Source organism: Plecotus auritus (genome assembly GCF_963455305.1).
Source record: "Plecotus auritus genome assembly, chromosome: X".
Lineage (NCBI taxonomy): Eukaryota > Metazoa > Chordata > Mammalia > Chiroptera > Vespertilionidae > Plecotus > Plecotus auritus.
Window position 1 is genome coordinate 38,122,276 of NC_137784.1, and position 22,148 is coordinate 38,144,423.

The 22,148-nt window shown below is 37.7% G+C and overlaps 1 protein-coding gene across 1 annotated transcript in view; it reads left to right on the top strand.

The window, feature by feature from the left end:
- Positions 1–22,148, top strand: part of LOC308240630 (charged multivesicular body protein 1B2) — a 94,660-nt gene that overhangs the window by 57,943 nt on the left and 14,569 nt on the right. Inside the window, exon 9 of the transcript XR_013959817.1 lies at positions 13,138–13,225. The gene's annotated coding sequence lies outside the window, so the exon portion shown is untranslated. The remainder of the gene's footprint in view (positions 1–13,137; positions 13,226–22,148) is intronic.

Sequence of the window (22,148 nt, forward strand, 5' to 3'; positions counted from 1 at the left end):
ATTTGTTTATTTTCTCTTAGGCTTCCGTTGCCCTAGGGGCAGTATCAGTGAAGAAGTTCTTTTGGCATATGTCCGAGATTTTGCTGCCTGTGTATTCCTCTAGTATTTTTATGGTTTCCCATCTTATATTTAAGTCCTGTATCCATTTTGAGTTTATTTTTGTGTATGGTGTAAGTTGGTGATCTACTTTCATTTTTTTGCATTATCTGTCCAATTTTCCCAACACTATTTATTGAAGAGACTGTCTTGACTCCATTGTATGTTCATGCCTCCTTTGTCAAATATTAATTGCGCATAGGGGTTTGGGTCGATATCTGGATTCTCTATTCTATTCCATTGATCTATATGTCTGTTCTTGTGCCCGTACCAGGCTGTTTTGAGGACAGTGGCTTTGTAATACAGCTTGAAATCTGGTATTGAGATCCCTCCTACTTTATTCTTCTTTCTCAGGATTGCTGTGGCTATTCGGGGTCTTTTATTATTCCAGATGAATTTTTGGAGAGTTCTTTCTATGTCTGTGAAATGTGCCGTTGGTATTTTAATTGGGAGTGCATTGAATCTATAGATTACTTTGGGTAGTATGGACATTTTAATGATGTTGATTCTACCAATCCATGAACATGGTATGTCCTTCCATCTGTTTACATCTTCCTCTATCTCTTTTTTCAGTGTCCTGCATTTTTCTGCATATAGGTCTTTTACCTCCTTGGTTAGGTTTATTCCTAAGTATCTTAATTTTTTTGGTGCTATGGTAAATGGGATTGCTTTTTTAGTCTCTCTTTCTGTAAGTTCACTGTTGGTGTATAGAAATGCCATAGATTTCTTGGTGTTAATTTTGTATCCTGCTACATTGCCAAATTCATTTATTAAGACTGTTAGTTTTTTGATGGAGTATTTCGGGTTTTTTATGTACAATATCATGTCATCTGCAAATAAGGACAGCTTTACTTCTTCTTTTCCAATTTGGATGCCTTTTATTTCTTCTTCTTGTCTAATTGCAATGGCTAATACTTCCAGTACTATGTCAAACAGGAGTGGTGAGAGTGGGCATCCCTGTCTTGTTTCTGTTCTTAGGGGATATGGTTTTAGTTTTTGCCCATTGAGTATGATGTTAGCTGTGGGTTTATCATATATAGCTTTTATTATGTTGAGGTATGATCCTTCTATTCCCACCTTGTTGAGAGTTGTTATTAAGAAAGGGTGTTGGATTTTGTCAAATGCTTTTTCTGCATCAATTGATATGACTATGTGATTTTTATCTCTCAATTTGTTTATGTGATGTATCACATTTATTGATTTTCGGATATTGTACCATCCTTGCATTCCTGGGATAAACCCTACTTGGTCATGGTGTATGATCTTTCTGATGTACTGCTGGATCCGATTTGCTAGAATTTTGTTGAGGATTTTGGCATCTACGTTCATGAGGGATATTGGCCTGTAATTCTCTTTCATTGTGTAGTCTTTATCTGGTTTTGGTATTAGGGTGATGCTGGCTTCATAGAAGGAGCTTGGAAGTGTTCCTTCCTCTTGAATTTTTTGGAATAGTCTGATGAGGATAGGTTTTAGTTCTTCCTTGAATGTTTGGTAAAACTCCCCTGTGAAGCCGTCTGGCCCCGGGCTTTTGTTTGCCGGAAGCTTTTTGATGACTGCTTCAATTTCTTCCATAGTTACTGGCATATTGAGTTGTTTATAGATTCTTCCTGATTGAATTTTGGAAGGTTATATTTTTCTAGGAATATGTCCATTTCCTCCAGGTTGTCCAGTTTGTTGGAATATAGTTGTTCGTAGTATTTTTTAACAATCCTTTGTATTTCGGCGGGATCTGTTGTTATTTCACCTCTTTCATTTCTGATTTTGTTTATTTGGGTCCTCTCTCTTTGCTTCTTGGTGAGCCTGGCTAGAGGTTCATCAATCTAGTTTATCCTTTCAAAGAACCAGCTCTTGGCTGTGTTAATCTTTTGATTGTTTCTTTGGTCTCTATGTTGTTTATCTGCACTCTGATCTTTATTATTTCCTTCCTCCTTCTGCTTACACTGGGCTTTTCTTGTTGCTCTTTTGCTAACTCTTTGAGTTGTTGGGTTAGGTAATTTATTACCATTGTTTCTTTTTTTTTGCAGTAGGCTTGTAGAGCTATGAACTTCCCTCTCAAGACTGCTTTCGCTGTGTCCCATAGATTTTGGATTGTAGTGTTTTCATTGTCATTTGTTGCCATGATGTTTTTTATTTCTTCTTTGATCTCTCTGGTAACCCAATCATTGTTTAATAGCATGCTGTTTAGTCTCCATGTGTTTGATTTCTTTGGGTTGTTTTTATTGTAGTTGATTTCCAGTTTTATGCCACTGTAGTCTGAGAAGATGCTTGATATGATTTCTATCTTCTTGAATTTGAAGAGACTTTGCCTATGTCCCAATATATGGTCTATCTTTGAAAATGTCCCATGTGCACTTGAGAAGAATGTATATTCTGTGGCTTTAGGGTGAAAAGTTCTGAAGATGTCAATTAATTCCATCTGGTCTAGTGAGTCATTTAGGATTGATGTTTCTTTGCTGATTTTTTGTTTAGAGGATTTGTCCAATGGTGATAGTGGGGTATTAAAGTCTTCTACTATGATTGTATTGCTGTCAATCTCTCCCTTGATATCCTCCAGGAGTTTTTTTATGTATTTGGGTGCTCCTGTATTGGGTGCATATATGTTTACCAGAGTTATTTCTTCTTGTTGGATTGCTCCCTTTAGTATTATGAAGTGGCCTTCCTTATCTCTTGTTATGTCCTTCACTTTGAGATCTAATTTGTCAGATGTAAGTATTGCCACCCCAGATTTTTTTTTCAGTTCCATTTGCCTGGAAAACCTTTTTCCATCCCTTCACCCTCAGTCTGTGTGCGTCTTTTTTTTTGAAGTGGGTTTCTTGTAGACAGCAGATATTGGGTCTTGTTTTCTTATCCAATCCGTTACCTTATGTCTTTTGATTGGGGCATTTAATCCATTTACATTTAAAGTTATTATTGATAGGTACTTATTTGTCGCCATTTTTATTCTTTAACCCTGTGTTCCTTCTTCGCTTCCTTTTTTTTTTTTTTTTTTTTACAGCAGACCCTTTAGCATTTCTTGAATTGCTGGTTTGGTGGTAATAAATTCCCTTAGTCCTTTTTTGTCTGTGAAGCTCCTGATTTCACCTACAATTTTGATTGATAGCCTTGCTGGGTACAGTATTCTTGGATTCAGACCCTTCCTTTGCATCACTTTGTATATTTCATTCCATTCCCTTCTGGCCTGATGAGTTTCTGTTGAGAAATCAGTTGCTAGTCTGATGGGGGTTCCTTTGTATGTAACTTTCTGTCTCTCTCTTGCCGCTTTTAAGATTCTTACTTTGTCGTTGGTTGCCAATTTAATTATGAAGTGCCTTGGCATCGGTCTTTTGGGGTTCATTTTGCTTGGGACTCTGTGAGCTTCTTAGATTTGTGTGGGTTTTTTTCTTCCCTATATCAGGGAAGTTTTCTGTCATTATTTCTTCAAACAGGTTTTCTATCCTTGCTCAGCTTCCTTTCCTTCTGGGACCCCTATTATGCGGATGTTGTTTTGTTTCATGTTGTCCCAAAGTTCCCTTAGGCTCTCCTCCTGCCTTTTAATTTTTTTTTCTAGGAGTTGATCTACTTGGGTTTTTTTTTCCATCTTGTCTTCTAGCTCACTGATGCGGTCCTCTGCTTCTTCTAGTCTACTCTTGATGCTTTCTATTGAGATCTTTACAGCAGCGATGTCATTTTTCATTTCCTCTTGGTTCTTCTTCATTTCCTCTTGGTTCTTGCTCATATTGTTGAATTTGTCTCCCATTCTTTTCAGACACCTTATGACCATTTCTCTGAATTCTTTCTCTGGAAGGTTGCTTGCCTCCATTTCATTTACTTCCTTTTCTGGTGATGCCTGCTTTTCTTTCATATGTGGGCTGTGTCTTTGTCTCCCCATGGTCTCTCTTCTCTGGATGTCTGGTTATGTAGTTCTCTCTCTCCTGTGTTTATTTAAAGGCACAAAATACAGTACTACCAGGTACAACACACAAGGCACTGAACAGAAATGTATTCACGATATTAATAACCTCCAATAAAGGTGACCACCAGAGAAAGGCAAATTAGGGGATAGGAGAGAAAGAAGAAGAGGAAAAAGAAAGAAAGACAAAAAGGGAGTGTCAAAATGAAATTGGGAAAAGGAAAAAAAAAGTGAGAGAGACAAGAAAGAGACTAAGAGAGAAAGGGGAACAAACTATATATATGGAGATACAACTCCAATAGAACAATCACTAATCCCAGCAAATGCCAGCAACAAGTACCTGGGGATTAATACAAACTACAACACCAACTAATATTGAGTGAGGCAAGGGAAAACAGAAGCACAAAACAAACAAAAAATAAACAAAAGAAGAATAAGCAAAACAATCTCACAAAAAAGCATAAAAATTCGATATAATCAACATTCAAGCAAACAACAACCAAAGGACAGAGAGAAAAACAATTTTTTGGATAGTTAAGACAGTGAAGAGAGAGGTGTGTAAGGACTTGGAGCTGGAGATTGGAGATTAGATATGTAAGTAGGGTGAAATTTTAACAGGGGGTATACAGAAAGAATAGGGGAAATCTATAGCAGGAAAGGGGTAAGATAAACAGGACACCGAAAAGGGTAAGGTTAGGAAGAGTGTGATGGCATAAAGGCAGAGTTGAGATAAAGTAAAACGATGCTAAAGGAAAGATGAAAATAGAATGTAGAACACTAATCCCAAAGTAAAATGAAGAGAAAATAAAATGACACTTAAAAAAAAAGTTAAAATAGCAGTAGTAATAATACAGATTGAAAATAAAAATGTAATAATTAAAAAAGTAAAATCAAGTGAGGAAAAAAGAAAAAAAATTAGTGTCTTGAGTAAAAGATGCAAAAAATGAAAATAAAAAAGTAAAAAATAATAATAAAATGTGGAGTAGTGAAGGTCATTCACTTCCTCTGTTGTTCTGTTGGCACGCCTGTTTCTCAGTCCGGACAGTATTGCAGTTCCCTGCGTTCCACTACTCTTCAGTGTTGTAAGCCAGTCCTGATTTTAAGCAGGCGGTGTGTCTTAATTTCTCCTATTCTTTTATTTTTGATTACACAAGAGTCAATTTGTGATTCAGCCCCTAGGTGGCAGTGTTTCTGGATTGACTGCTGGATCTATCTATGGCCTCTCTAGTCAGTGTTAGAGCCTTCTTTCCCTGTGGCACTCACTACCGGTTTGTGGGAGTGGGCTGCCTCAGAGCTGGCTCTCCGATGGTTACTCCCCGCTCTGATCCCCAGGTTCCAGAAAAATAACTTTCCCCTGCAGTCTCCCAGGGTGTCCCCAACTGGGTTATCCTATGTATTGGGCTTCGTAATCAGAAGCAAGAATTTCAAGAGGAAAAAGCCCAAGTGTGCGAACAATAGGTCTGCGTGTAAGTCTAAGCAGCTGGCACACCTTTGAAATTCTTAGGCTGTCCCTGCATGTCAGATCAAAATGAGTTGCCTTTTAGAGATCCCTTCTGTTAGCATCTCTGAGGACCCCCTTCCACATTCACGGATCACGCCAGCCCCAACAGCCACGGATTTTTCTAGGCTCAGACTTCCCTGGTCCTCCAGCTCCCACAAAACGCGCATTCCTCTCTCCCACTGGGACCAGAGACCTCACCTTATCCCAGGCTAAATCTGACCTTTCTGTGGTGGAGTGTAGAGCTCCTCTGAATCCACGTGTTTGCGCCAATTGAGGACCGGTGTTCTGGGTCTCGCAGCTGTTCTGTGGGTGCCGCAGTTGTGGGTTCTCAGGCTTCTGATAAGCTCCACTTTCCCATTCAAGATGGCGCAGATTCCGCGTCCAAGCCCGCAGCTCCGGGAGGGGACCCAGCCGCATTGGGGGCTGTCAGGTCAGGGGAACCCCGTCTAGCAGTTCCCCACCTTCTTCTGGAGTTTAGCTGTTCCTTAACTTGCCAACAAACACTCCTCATGTGACCCTCAGCTGTTCTTTTTTTCTACTCCGGGACAAGGCTCAGAACACGTTTGTCTATTCTGCCACCATTTATCCTCCCTCTTAGCCTAGATTTTAAAAGCAACCAACAAAAAGTAACAGAGAAAACAAAATTGAATCAATTCAAATTACAACTACCATAAGCCCTGGTTAAGTGTATTTGTCCTTTTAAGAAAAAAACTCTTTAATAACCAGAAGAAATGAAGTAGAACTAAATGTTGGAATAAAATGTTTTGCCTAGCCATGAGAATAACTTCCAGAGCAATGGAAGTTGGGTGTACAATGTAGGGGGTTGGAACACAGAATAGTCCTAACGTCAAAAAAAGACTAAATCTGGAAGGCCAGGATCCTTGGGGGAAAGCATTTGATGGCCAATTGTACAATTTCCATCTCTCCAGAAATAGTTCTGTTTTACCCAACTAAAAGGAACAAATGCTTGCAATTTTCTCCTATAACAGTCTCAAATGTGGAGAAGTGACCAAGTTATATTTTAGCTGGTATACTGCTAATCTATGTTAAGTAGGTAAAGTGTTTCTCATTACTTACTGCATGAGTGATTCATGAAAGAATTTTAATATTTCATTAAGTTTTGTTGAAGAGCAGACCCATTGTTAAGTCATGAAGGCATTCAAAGAGCAATTATGGAGACTTTTTTCCTAAGTATTCACCATTCATATATGTTTCCTATTGTAAGTGAGAGTGTATAAATGACAATTATTTTTACTGGGTAATGAAATTAGAAATTACTCTTTTGCTAAGTTTTAGTTAAACCTACTTAACTTTCTTGGTACTTGACTAAATGGTATGACTTCAGTGTGGTAATCTTCCATTTTGTTTATAATTCACTAGAGGCCTGGTGCACTAAATTCATGCATGGGGGAGGAGGGTCCCCTCAGCCCAGCCTGCACCCTCTCCAATCCGGGACCCCTCGGGGGATGTTCGACTGCCGGTTTAGGATCAGGCCTAAACCGGCAGTTGGACATCCCTCTCACAATTCTGGACCACTGGCTTCTAACTGCTCACCTGCTTGCCTGCCTGATTGCCCCTAACTGCCAGCCTGATCACCCCTAACTGCCTCTGCCTGCTGGCCTGATCATCCCTCACTGCCCCCTGCCAGCCTGGTCACCCCAAATGGCCCCTCTGCCTGCCTGATCACCCCTAACTGCCTCTGCCTGCTGACCTGATTGGCCCCAACTGCCTCCCACCCCTGCTGGCCTGGTTGCCCCCAACTTCCCCCCTGCAGGCCTGGTGGTCCCACGCATCCTGCTGCTTGGTCATTTGGTCTCCCCTCACTGCCCACCCTGCCGGCCTGGTCACCCCATGTGGCCTGTTATTCAGTTATTTGGTTGTCCCTTACTAACCCCCCCTGCCGGCCTGGTCGCCCCACGCAGCCTGCTGCTCAGTCATTTGGTCACCCCTCAATAACACCCCTGCTGGCCTGGTCACCCCACACAGCCTGTTCGGTCCTCTGTTTGGTTGTGATGGTCACTTAGGCTTTTATATATATAGATGCTTTGTCCTTTTTACTGAAAGTGTAAGTTTGTTCATTATTGGAACATCCTGGGAGGCATAGAAGAGATTATTACAGACTAAAATATCTATGAAATAGTTATCTCGTTTTCCATTGGTGGGAATTGTAGCTTTTGTTCATTTAAATTCAATAAAAAGTGTTAATTGTGAATATGGCTTAATTAAATCTAGAAAAATATATGGTTCTGATCTAAAAATAAATGTTCATAATTTTGCTTAATAGCCATATCAGATTTTTTAAAAAAATATTGTTCTTTGATAGACACCAGGTTTTACTTTTGGATTTATTGATTACCTTATACCAGTGGTTGGCAAACTTCAGCTCGAGCTGTAGTTTGCCGCTCTGTTGACTAATGAGTTTGCTGACCACTGCCTTATACATATAGCAGAATTTTATTTTTTGCATTTTTTTTCTTAGACCAAGAGTCATGCAACCTGTAAATTCTTACCTTGTTAGTATAAATTACATTTATAGTTTGATAAGTGATTTGATAATTGAAAAGTAACACATGCCAGGTTATACTGTCTTGAAAAGTGGATATCATATCACCTTTCATTTACCTTCAGTTTTAGTTCCTTATCAATCAAATTTCCTCCTGATTTTTTCCTAAGTATTTGACTATATCATTTGATAGAATATGTAAGATCAAATGCTCAGAAACATTTTACTGCACTTTCACCCTACAGACAATATGGATATTATTTTACCATCATTACTCTGAACTCTGTTTCAGATAAATTTCTTATCTCTGCTTCATTTGTCTCTTCTTCTGGAAAATTCTCTAGTGTTTTCATTTGGGGTTTGTTTCTTTGTCTCCTCATTTTGGTTGTCTGTTTGGCTTTGTGACTATGTATTAGGTAGATCCTCTACACCTCTCAATCTCTAGTTCAGGATAGTATTAAAGGCTGTTTCTGACTAATTAGATCAAGCAAAGCCTCCAGAGACTGCCTCTGCCTACAGACTGATAGGATTCCAACTTGAATTGTCCTCCAGGCATTTGTCCTCCCGTGTGGCAAGAGTTTTTTTTCAATAGGGTGGGGCAGTTGCTTCTGCCTGGAGGCTAATTGTTTTAATCTCTTAAGTGGCCTCAGGGCAAGGTATTTTCCAATAGGGTGTGTTGTCTTCCCCTGAGGCAAGTAAAATGTCTATGTGGGAAAGATGTCCTCTGCTCTGTGAGGGAATGAATCAGTCAAGGAAACTTGGGGTGTCTGCCTTCTGAGCTCTATCCCCCAAATCCCCAATCCTGGCTTCTGCTCTCACAGCTCCAGTCCACTTCTCTCTCCCTCTGCTGGATCACAAAGTGGGTGGCACCTCAGGGAATTTTGTGCATTGGCCCTTTAAGAGGGTGCCCGAATTTTTAGCTGTCGCTCCCTGACGACACCCTGCTGCTTTTCATAGCCAGATGTTATGTGGGTACCCTCCTCAGTTTTGGTGCTCTCTTCTGGGGGTCCCAACTTGGGGATTAGATCCCATACTTCTCAGTGGCAATCCCCCACCACTAAGATATCTCTCCATGACTTCAGCCAGCAATGATATGCTAGTTCTGGATGGTGGACAAACGGTGGCAATGCAGGTCCAACCTTCTTTGGTTTGGTCCTGGGCAACCTGCAGTGAAGCACAGCTGCTGATTGCTAGTATGGCAAGGCTTCTTCACTGTCTTCATCTCTGGACTGTTTCTCCTCTTGTCGTGAGGGCCACTGCTATTTTGTGGCTGGAGCAATCTGGTCAGTTCCTCTCTGGGATCCATTGTTGCAGGAATCCACAAGGGCTTGGAGGAGTTTTCTGGAAATATACAAACATATTCTCGACCACGGGTTAATAAAGGAATCTTTTCTATAAACTAGACTTGAGATCCTTTCATTTTTGCCCAAACGATTTTCCTTTGGCTTATTTTGACACCATTTGTGTTTTCATGGGTGTCTTGCCGTCAGTATTACAAATGAAAAATAATTTTCAAAGTAAAGAATTTAAAGCAATTAAGGCTTGATGTAATTTACTTATAGGATATTTTTCTTACAGGGGATTATTCTACTATCCCCCCTTTTTTGATTTAAATATTATTAGGAGGCCTTTGGAAATCTTACAGTGCAGTGTTGATAATTTTTAATTTTAATATTCTGCACAGAAATATGACTGTTTTGGACTCATTGCATGTTAAGCAAGTTTACTATGAGATGAACCATTAGTAAAAAATTAGTTAATGCTTCAGGAACAGTTTCCTGCCCAGTACAATTAAGTTTTCTTGAATATTCACTTATATCAATTAGCCAATTTAAATCAATCTGAAATAAGGTTAATTTTTTAACTTTACTTGTCCTAGGTCAGTGGTCGGCAAACTCATTAGTCAACAGAGCCAAATATCAACAGTACAATGATTGAAATTTCTTTTGAGAGCCAAATTTTTTAAACTTAAACTTCTTCTAACACCACTTCTTCAAAATAGACTCACCCAGGCCATGGTATTTTGTGGAAGAGCCATACTCAAGGGGCCAAAGAGCCACAAGTGGCTCAGGAGCTGCAGTTTGCCGACCACTGTCCTAGGTTATGGATGGTAAATGACATTAATTAAATTTCTGCTATTAGTCTTTCAGTAACTTTACATAAGGTTTGTTAAGAATGCAAAAACACAAATTACTTACTTTTCTTTATGGGGCCTAATATATTGATTTTTAATTATAGTTTTCCAGGCATTTGAAGACAGTCTCCTTATTTCTTTCCAGAATGATTTCCAGGCCAGCTTTTAAAGTTTCTCTTAAAAGCCTTCATTTTTCTTTTTTATAGCAAGCAACAAATGTAACAAACATAGTTGCTTTTTGGATGCTTACCAATACTGTCTGGCCATGTAGTCACATTAAACGACTCCCCTTACATTTATGGTGACTACTATTTATTGTCAGATTAGTACTTTAACAACAATCTTTAGTTTACCCTGTAAATATTAGCAGAAGAGATTTCAAAATTTTTAAATTTATCCTTTTTATTAAGCTTAGAATTATATTTTTAAAGAGTATCCCCTTTGGCTTATGTGCATATTTAGAGGGATTATGGGAGGCCTCAGTAATTTTCTTAGACTTTACTAGGATTCAACTGATTATAAAAATATTGGCTTCTCATATAACTTAATTTATATGAGACCTTGGTTATATTTTAAAAATCTAATTTATTAAGTAATTAAAATAGGGATCTTTATTTAAAAAGCAAAGCAAGTAAATTTAGTAAACTTATAAGTCTGATTCACAAGGCACAAATGCTGCCCCACCTCCAGGCAGCTAGAGGCTTTTTGTCTTTTAAATTTCCATTGCTGAAAAATTTGGCTGTATTTAAGAAATATATTGTTATTTTATTTTGCCCTTCTTATAGGTCAAAACCTTCATAACATTTAAAATATATGTATATAAGTAAAATATAGTTATTAATTTTTATTTGATAAAGTTTTCCATGTGTTTTCAAGTATATTAAATCAGTTTAGTTTCAAAAATTTTTCTTTTAAGAAGAGAAAAAATTCTTTGAAAAAATTTCAGGGCCCATGAAATGCTCTAAAAGTTATTATTGTTTATAGCCTTGAAATGTAACTTGGAAAGACCATCATGTATATATGGTGATGGTATATTAATATATTAATTCTATATTGGGATCATAGAATTAATCCTCTTTTTCAATTAGACCAATAAGCGATATATTTTGAATTCCTAATTATTTCAGAGAAAATACAAAAACTATTTTCTTAAAAATAAATTTTTATATTTTAGGTATTTAGTTACCACAACTATATAATTTTTCCCAATTTAATTTGAACTTTAAACTTTTAAAGCTGGCAAGTCAAATATTTAGCAGTTCTCAGGTTAGTAACACCTTTATATTTTAAAGAATAAATTTTAAAAATACAAAACATAATCAATCAATAGCTTTAATTCTGTCCTCTAGATTTTTCATAAGGCAAATTTATTTTAAAAATTTATTGTTTAATTAATTTAGCAAACTACCAAAGTTTTAAGCTGCCAAAGGAGTTTGGAGGAAGTCTGTAGCTATTCAAATGCAAAATCATCACATTCCTTCCTTAGAGATTGCTTTGGGAAGCCAGCCTTCTTAATTAACAAATGGTATAGCCAGTCTTCACCTGGGCTACTTATATTTTTTAATTAACATATTATTTATTGATGTTTCAACAATTTTTTGAGATTCAAATCCAATTATAATTATTTTAAGGCATTTTCTTTGGCAAATTTTTGTAACAGAGACAATTTACTGATTTTCTTGGTGGTTTTAAGGTTAACTTTTGAATGGGGTCCATTATTATTTAAATAAACTACCTTTCACTATGGAAATACCAATCTTGTTGCTAGAACCAGTTTGTATCTTTTTCTGGGTCAAATCCGCCATCTTTCTGAGGAAAAAACAGTCTTTGGGATTTTATTCTGTAGCATTCGTAAAGAGAGTCAAGTTTAGCTCAAAACTCTAAAATCCGAAATTTGACAGTTGCGCGCATTTGTTTTTAGTTAGCTTTTCTCTCTACACATGCACAGAAATCCCAGATATATTTCTAAATTTTATAAAACTTTTCATGGTGAGAAGGAGACTTTTTAAAATAACATACTCAGGGAGTGGGTGTCCATACAGGATCACCACGTGTCTCCCTTCCCCCACATCCTGCTTGCTTTGAGGGGGGGGGGAATTAAACAACTGTTTCAGCTGCATTTCTTTTCCCAATTAAAGGCATGCTTAATAGAAAAAGACAGATTTTAAATTTTTTCCTATTTCGCTTTCCAAAGTAATGACTAGCCCGTATAGTAATTTTTGCCATCATTTGCTCATCCCAACGTGTTCTTCGGTAATTTTTAAACAAAGTATTAGAGAATCTCTTTGCAAGAGAGCTGATAGCTCCACCCTCTCCAGCCGCCTTTGAATCTCTCCGCACCAGAGGCAGATTCAGCAGCAGGGCTTTATTTCTTATTACAGATTTGCAATTCCAAATACGAATTAGGATTTTAATTTGAACAAGAAACCACATTAAAGATGAATTTTGCCTTTTAACTGAATTCTTCCCCATTATAATCTGACTTAAAACAAAAGACTTTTCTTGCCCACTCTGGTTTCGTGACTTCCAGAGCTTGGTACAAGGTTTACACATAGTTCAATCTTACCACCATACCAGTGTTGTTTTATCCGCTCAGGCAAATTCTTCTCCAAATGTCCATATTTTGGGCGCCAAGTAATGGCGGGGTTCTTGATACAGCATCTAGAAGGGTTCAGGAATCTGGAGAAGCTCTGTGTGTAAACTAACAAAGAGTCCAGAGATAAAACATAATTTTGGAAGGCATTATGGGGAGTCAGAGAAGACTTAGCTAAAGGAATTAAGTTCTTCCTTGTCTCAGGACCCCCTGCTTTTTATTAACACAAATTGTCCTAAGGCAAGGTAGATATACACTTCAAAGGCCAAGGTTTAGTACACAGAATTCATTGTCAGATTATCAGGTTTGGGATAAACTGCCTTCAGCTGTTCAGGTGTTTGGCCAGCAGGAGGCAATAACATGTAGATTAAGATCCCCTTAGCTGTCTGGCAGCAAGCAATCATCTATGCAAATCTTTTAGGTGTGGGGAAATGCCCTCGGCCATCTCCAGATGATTCAGCCCTGCTGACAGGCTGGAATTGGTTTCTGGCACCTGTGAATCAACTTAGGTAAGCATCATGGGCTTTATTATTTTGTCTGGTTAATTTATTACCAGTCATTGCACAGAGAGGAAAAAGGAACAGGAGATAGGACAGGTAAATTATGATAAGAGATGTGTTTTCTTTATAATTTAGAAAATTATGGGAATGGAACCTCTTTCCAGACTATCTGAAGCGAATCTAAGGGTATTATATCTATAAAGAAAATAAGAACACAGTGATTGATAAGATGCCAAAGACAAACTTAGCCTAATTTTTTATGGATTTACTTAAGTTAATAGATAAGAGCTCCAAGATAGTTTTAAATTGGCTCTAGTGTAGACAGTGGAGGGAAAAAGCCCTGGATCCAATCTTCAGTGATTGATATGGGTTTGTAGCCCTAGCTCTGATATTATCTTCTAACTTGGATAATTCTTTTACCCCATTCTGGGCCTTGATTACCTTTCTACAAATCTTTTCAGAGTACAATAGGTCTGTACTTAAACTCATAAGTACTTCTGCAATTTTAAGCGAAAAGAGATCTAACAAAACCTATTTTACTATATATAGGCCAATGATTTTCAAGTGGTGTGCTGCAAGAATTTATAAAATATGCAATACCTGACTATTTAGTCAGGAGCACTGACCTCTTTTCCCTTAGATTGTCAAATAAAAAATGACAACAGCCAATACAACAATAGTCATCCAGTGTGAATGAATCAAAACTATACCTATATTTTTTTTGTCTGAACAGCAAAATTATATTTTTGGCATGCCAACGAGTTTTAGTAATGAGTTTATGTGTGCAATGAGATGAAAAAGGTTGAAAATAAGTACTATAGGATAACTGATATAAACGGAAGTTAAGTTCTTATAGCATTGCATCAATATTATAATGAAAACAACATTATTTGAGGAACTGCTGTATATTGGTTGTGTAAATTGAAGCGAGTTGCTGTAGTATGGTACATTCCCTCTATTCTCTGTTTACTACCATTCCCCAAAAATAATTCCAGATGCCTCATTAAAGGTGTATTGGTCTTAGAATCTTCTGTCTCAGGAAACCTAGGGAACATCTAGTTTGCTCCACCACCCATTTTACAGAAGGGGAGAACAAAGAGATTTAGATCTACTGTATTTGTTGACCATCTACTGTGTGTTAAGAATGGTTTTGGTTACTTTGATGTACTGTAGTTTATTTAATCCTCAAAAGAATCACATGAGCTGGTGGATTATTGTTATCCTGATATTTAGAGAAAAGGAAATGTTGCTTGAACAAATTACCAAGATTTATACAATTACTAAAAAGCAGAGCTAGGATTTTATTACAAATGTGTCTCACTTCAAATCCAGTGCTCATGGCACTGTTCTACAACTGGGTTCTAACTGGAATCACAAAGCAAATCTTTTTATATTTCATCCACATTTTAGGTGAAACATACTAATAAATTCTTGACTTAGAGGTAGTTCACCTCGAGACAAAGAGGTGTTTATCAGTGTGTTCTTATGAAAGAATTGATTTTTCCCCCTGACCCATCTGAGCTATCAGAAAAATATAAATTTCTTCCAATTTGGAAATCATAGCCATTTTCCATAAGTTAACAAATGGAATTAATTTGTTACAAAGTCAGCAAAGTTTTATTCATACTCAGGCTTTTCATTTTCTAAACTGGATACAGTCCTAGAAATGGGATTACTGGGTCAAATGGGAGTTCCATTTTAAACTTTTTGAGGAAACTCCATACTGTCTTCCACAGTGGCTGCACCAATCTGCATTTCCACCAGCAGAGCAGGAGGGTTCCTTTTTCTCCACATCCGCGCCAGCACTTGTTTGTTGATTTGTTAATGATAGCCATTCTGACAGGTGTGAGATGGTATCTCATTGTTGTTTTGATTTGCATCTCTCGGATGATTAGTGACTTTGAGCATGTTTTCATATGTCTCTGGGCCTTCTGTATGTCCTCTTTCGAAAAGTGTCTATTTAGATCCTTTGCCCATTTTTTCATTGGATCGTTTATCTTCCTTTTGTTAAGTTGTATGAGTTCTATGTAAATTTTGGAGATTAAACCCTAAACTAGAAAAAGTTTCCAAGCAAAAAGATAAATTGGTAAAAATCATTAGCCTGAAATTGCAAAAATAAAATCTGTGCAGCCAACTGGTGAATACTTTTTATATTCTTGTAAATATACTACTTTCCTACTGTAGTAGCAGGTACGAAGTTTTTGAAAATGCCTGACTACAAATAAATGACTAATGTGCCTGTGGTATTTAATAAGTATATATTAACCACTGATCAGATCACTAAAAATTTTCCAACCTTCAGTTAGAAAAGTCCAAGTAGAACACTAAAAGGAAATTTATGTCTACTAAAATAAGTTACTTGTTTTATGTTCTCAATTTTATTTTTTATGTGTTCTCAACTTTAGAAAGGAAAATGTCTTCATTTTATATGTTGCTTGATTATTAATATGAAGTTGGGTCCCATGTTCCAAATGAAAGGTTATAAAATGAACTCTGCTTATTTCTAAGAAATCTTATTTAAACTTGATCATGTCAGCAATAGATATATTTAGCTTTTGCTTTATAAAAATTACATGAAATCATTGGGAGGAAAAAGATTAAAAATTTTGGAAAATGTTATCATGTGGTAATTTTATATTACTTACAAAAGGGGTTTTGGTGTCGAAGTAACACAATAATTAACAAAGCCTTTCTATATGGACTTTTAATAATTTCTTCTTTAGATTCAATAAGACAAAGTCTAAGAGCTATTGAGATTAAGTGAATGATGTAATGGGAGAGTAAGATCACCAAAATGGAAACATAGGTTGTCCCTGACTTTGTGTCCCCTCAGAAAAATAACAAGTATTCAAGAACAAAACACCACTGAGAGAATTCTAGAACATGGGTATGAGGCTAAAGCACCCCTCCATTCCCGCACCACAGAGACCAAGACAGACTACATTAGAAGAGTAAGATAAGTGATCCACATTGACCGCATTGCCTATTCCCCATGCCAGCACCATGCAGAGCGGTCTCCCCTGAGCCTCTGCTTTCTCCATTAGGAAACGAGAACCCAGGGACCAATCAGCTCCCCCCCCCCGCCCCCAGCATTGTAGGTTGCTTTGTGGGAGTCCCTACTCAAATCTTGCATCACAGGGAATTTAGAGGAATGTGTAGGGCTCAATCACTGTAAATCTGAGTGTGACAGAGGGGGTAGTGGCTTGCAACAACCAGCACAAAAATCTTGGCAGACCAAGTTCCTACCTGCAGTGCCCAAGTAGTAATCACAACCAGTTGCTTTGCTCATCTTCAGAACAAAGTCTGTGGTGCACTCTGACCAGGGAACTTGGCAGGGTGCAGATCTGCCTGATTTGGATTCTCAAACAATTAATTTGCCTGCCTTAGAGGCAGGTTTGCCAACACCCAAGCAAGGAGCAAAATTACAGTCCCACCTCCTGTATTGTTGGTATTTTAACAATATTAATTTTTTCAGTCCTTATAAGAAATGCTAAAAGGAGTTCTTTGAGTGGAAGTAAAAGAATGTTAACATAAAAATGTACAAATCTCATGTTAATTGTGGATATATAGTTTGCAATATGTTAATAGAAGTGCATAATTACTTTACATCTCTAGTTTAATAGTTAATACAAAATGTAAATTGTAACAGAGAAGTAAAAGTGTAAAGCCTATAAATTCTGTTGAAGTTATTAATTTAAAATAGGGTGTTATAAGTTTAAGGTATTTTATATAAGCCTCATAGAAACCACAAGGAAAAATCTTCTAGTAATTATACAAAATAACACGACAGAGGAGAGAAGATGGCTGCCGACGGGAAGGCAGACTGCAAGATAGTGTGTGAGTGAAAACGCAAAGGGAGAGTGTGTGGTCGCACGGGAAGTGTTTGTTGGTGAGTTGAGGGACAGCTATACTCCAGGAGATTGTGGGGGACTGCTGGACGGGGCTCCCCTGACCGGGCAGCCCCCACTGATGCTGGGTTCCCACCCGGAGTGACCTGCTCGGACGCAGAGATTGCACCATCTTGAAGGGGAAAGTGGATGTTATCGGATGCCTGAAAAGCCCGGGGAATCTACAAATATGGCACCCACTGAACAGCTGCAAACCAGAGAACACCAGTTCCCAATTGGCGCAAGCACACGGATTCAGAGGAGTTCTACACTCCACCAAGGAAAGGTCAGATGTCGCCTGGGATAAAGTGAGGTCTCTGGTTCTGGCAGGAGAGAGAAATGCACATGCGGGAGCTGGAGAACCTGGGGAAGTCTGCGCCTAGAAAAATCAGTGGCTGTTGGGGCTGGCATGATCCATGAATGTAGAAGGGGGTCCACAGAGCTGCTAACAGAAGGGAACTCTAAAAAGCAACCCATTTTGATCTGACGCAAAAGGACAGCCTAAAACTTTTAAAAGTGTGCCGACTGCACACTTTCCAAGGGGAAAAAAAAAGACTGCACAGACTTGCGCGCATCCCCAGAGTTCGCACACTTATGCTGGCTCTCTCTTTTTTCTTTTTCCTCTTTAAATCCTTGCTTCTGATTACTAAGCCCAATACATAGGATCACCCAATTGGGAACACCCTAACAGACTGCAGGGGAAAGTTGTTTTTCTGGAACCTGGGGATCAGAGCGGGGAATAACCATCAGAGAACCAGCTCTGGGGCAACCCACGCCCACAAACCAGTATTGAGTACCACAGGGAAAGCAGGATCTAAGCACTGGCTAGAGAGGACCTATAGACCCGGAGGTCAATCCAGAATCACTGCCAACCAGTGGTTGAATCACAAATTGACTCTTGTGAAAACACAAATAAAGGAATACAAGAAATTAAGATGCACTGACAGATTAAAAATCTGGACTGGCTTACAACACTGAGAAGCAGTGGAACTCCGGGAACTTCAACACTGTCCTGACTAGGAAACAGGCATGTCAAACAGAACAGTAGAGGAAGTGAATGATCTTCACTACTGCACATTTTTATTTTTATTTTTTGTATTTTTTCATCTTTTACTTAAGAAACTATTTTTTTTCTTTTTTCCTCACTTGATTTTACCTTTTTAATTATTACATTTTTATTTTCAATCAGTATTATTACTACTACTACTATTTTACCTTTTTTTAAAGTGTCATTTTATTTTCTCTTCATTTTACTTAGGGATTAGTGTTCTACATTCTATTTTAATCTTTCCATTAGCATCATTTTACTCTATCTCAATTTTACCTTTATGCCATCACTGTCTTCTTAACTTTTCCCCTTTTGTTGTCCTGTTTCTCTTACCCTATTCCTGCTTTAGATTTTCCCTATTCCTTCTTTTTACCCCATTAAAATTTCACCCTACTTATATATCTAATTTCCAATCCCCTGCTCCTAGTCCATACACACTTCTCTCTTCTCTTTCTTCACTATCCCCAAATTTTTTCTCTCTGTCCTTTTGTTGTTGTTTACTTGATCATTGATTATACCAATTTTTTATGCTTCTTTGTGAGATTGTTTTGCTTATTCTTTTTTCTTTGTTTTGTTTTTGTTTGTTTTTTGCTTCTGTTTTCCCTCACCTTGCTTGATATTAGTTGTTGTTTGTAGTTTGCATTCATCTACAGGTACTTGTTGCTGGCATTTGTTGGGATTAGTGGTTGGGTTGTTCTATTGGAGTTTCTCTCCATATATATAGTTTGTTCCCCTCTTCTTTCCTATTCTCTTTCTTTTCACTCTTACTTTTTTTTTCCTTTTCCCAATTTCATTTTTGCACTCCTTTTTTTTCTCCTTTCTCTCCTATCCTCTAATTCACCTTTCTCTGGTAGTCACCTTTATTTGAGGTTATTAATATCGTGAATATATTTCTGTTCAGTGCCTTGTGTGTTGTACATGGTTCTGTTGTATTTTGTGCCTTTAAATAAACACATGAGAGAGAGAACTACATAACACAACAACCAGAGAAGAGAGACCATGGATAGACAAAGTAACAGCCCATATATAAAAGAAAACCAGGCATCTCCAGAAAAGGAAGTAAACAAAATGGAGGCAAGCAACCTTTCAGAGAAAGAATTCAGAGAAATGGTCATAAGGTGGCTGAAAAGAATGGAAGACAAATTCGACAATATGTGTAAGAACCAAGAGGAAATGAAGAAGAACCAAGAAGAAATGGAAAATGACATCGCTGCTAGAAAGAACTCAATAGAAAGCATCAAGAGTAGACTAGAAGAAACAGAGAACTGCATCAGTAAGCTAGAAGACAAGGTAGGAAAAAATACACAAGTAGGGCAGTTTTTAGTCCAAAAAAAATTACAAAGCATTAGGAGAGCTTAAGGGAACTTTGGGACAACACGAAACAAAACAATACCCGCAAATAGGAGTTCCAGAAGGAGAGGAAACTGAGCAAGGAATAGAAAACCTGTTTGAAGAAATAATGATAGAAAACTTACCTGATATAGGGAAGAAAAAACCCACACAAATCTAAGAAGCTCACAGAGTCCCAAGCAAAATAAACCCTAAAAGACCGACGCCCAGGCACATTATAATTAAATTGGCAAACACCAACGACAAAGTAAGAATCTTAAAAGCGGCTAGAGAGAGACAAAAAGTTACCTACAAAGGAACCCCCATCAGACTAGTGACTGATTCCTCAAAAGAAACTCATCAGGCTAGAAGGGAATGGAATGAAATATACAAAGTCATGCAAAGGAAGGGTCTGAATCCAAGAATACTGTACCCAGTAAGGCTATCAATCAAAATTGAAGGTGAAATCAGGAGCTTCACAGACAGAAAAAGGACTAAGGGAGTTTATTACCACCAAACCAGCCATTCAAGAAATGCTAAAGGGTCTGCTGTAAAAACAAAAAAGAAATTGGAAGCGAAGAAGGAACATAGGGGTAATAAATAAAAATGGCAATAAATAAGTACCTATCAATAATAACTTTAAATGTAAATGGATTAAATGCCCCAATCACAAGACATAGGATAACGGATTAGATAAGAAAACGACCCATATATCTACCGTCGACAAGAAACCCACCACAGAAAACAAGATGCACACAGACTGAGGGTGAAGGGATGGAAAAAGGTTTTTTAAGCGAATGGACATGAAAAAGAAAGCTGGGGTAGCAATACTTATATCTGACAAATTAGATCTCAAAGTGAAGGACATAAAAAGAGATAAGGAAGGCCATTTCATAATACTAAAGGGACTAATACAACAAGAAGAAATAACTCTGGTAAACATATAACCCGATACAGGAGCACCCAAATACATAAAAAAAAAAAACTGCTGGAGGATATCAGGAGAGAGATTGACAGCAATACAATCATAGTAGGAGACTTTAATACCCCACTATCACCATTGGACAAATCCTCTAAACAAAAAATCAGCAAAGAAACATCAATCCTAAATGACTCATTAGACCAGATGGAATTAATTGACATCTTCAGAACATTACACCCAAAAGCCACAGAATATACATTCTTCTCAAATGCACATGGGTCATTTTCAAACATAGACCATATATTGGGTCACAGGCAAAGTCTCTTCAAATTCAAGAAGATAGAAATCATATCAAGCATCTCCTCAGATCAAATAGCATAAAACTGGAAATCAACAACAATGAAAACAATCCAAAAAAATCAAACACATGGAGACTAAACAGCATGCTATTAAACAATTACTGGGTTACCAGAGAGATCAAAGAAGAAATAAAAACCATCATGGCAACAAACGACAATGAAAAGACAACAACCCAAAGTCTATGGGGGACAGCGAAAGCAGTCTTGAGAGGGAAGTTCATAGCTCTACAACCCTGCAAAAAAAACAAGAAACAATGGTAATAAATTGCCTAACCTTACAACTCAAAGAGTTAGAACGAGAGCAACAAGAAAAGCCCAGTGTAAGCAGAAGGAAGGAAATAGTAAAGATCAGAGTGCAGATAAACAACACAGAGACCAAAAAAACAACAACAAAAAACAATACAAAAGATCAACAAAACCAAAAGCTGGTTCCTTGAAAGGATAATCAAGATTGATGAACCTCTAGCCAGGCTCACCAAGAAACAAAGAGAGAGGACCCAAATAAACAAAATCATAAATGAAAGAGGAGACCTAACAACAGACCCCACAGAAATACAAAGGATTGTTAAAAAATACTATGAACAACTCTATTCCAACAAACTGGACAACTTGGAGGAAAAGGACATATTCCTAGAAAAATACAACCTTCCAAAACTCAATCAGGAAAAATCTAAACATCTTAATAGGACAATACCTATGGAAGAAATTGAAGCAGTCATCAAAAAGCTTCCAGCAAACAAAAGCCTGGGGCCAGAAGGCTTCCCAGGGGAGTTTTACCAAACATTCAAGGAAGAACTAAAACCTATCCTCCTCAAACTATTCAAAAAAATTCAAGAGGAAGGAACACTTCCAGGCTCCTTCTATAAATCCAGCATCTCCCCAATACCAAAAACAGATAATGACAACACAATGAAAGAGAATTACAGGCCAATATCCCTCATGAACCTAGATGCCAAAATTCTCAACAAAATTCTAGCAAATCGGATTCAACAGTACATCAGAAAGATCATACACCATGACCAAGTAGGATTTATCCCAGGAATGCAAGGATGGTACAATATTCGCAAATCAATAAATGTGATACATCACATAAACAAATTGAGAGATAAAAATCACATAGTCATATCAATTGATGCAGAAAAAGTATTTGACAAAATCCAACACCCTTTCTTGATAAAAACTATCAACAATCTGGGAATAGAAGGATCATACCGCAACATCATAAAAGCCATATATGACAAACCCACAGCTAACATCATACTCAATGGGCAAAACTAAAACCATATCCCCTAAGAACAGGAACAAGACAGGGATGCCCACTCTCACCACTCCTGTTCGACATGGTACTGGATGTATTAGCCATTGCTATCAGAAAAGAAGAAGAAAC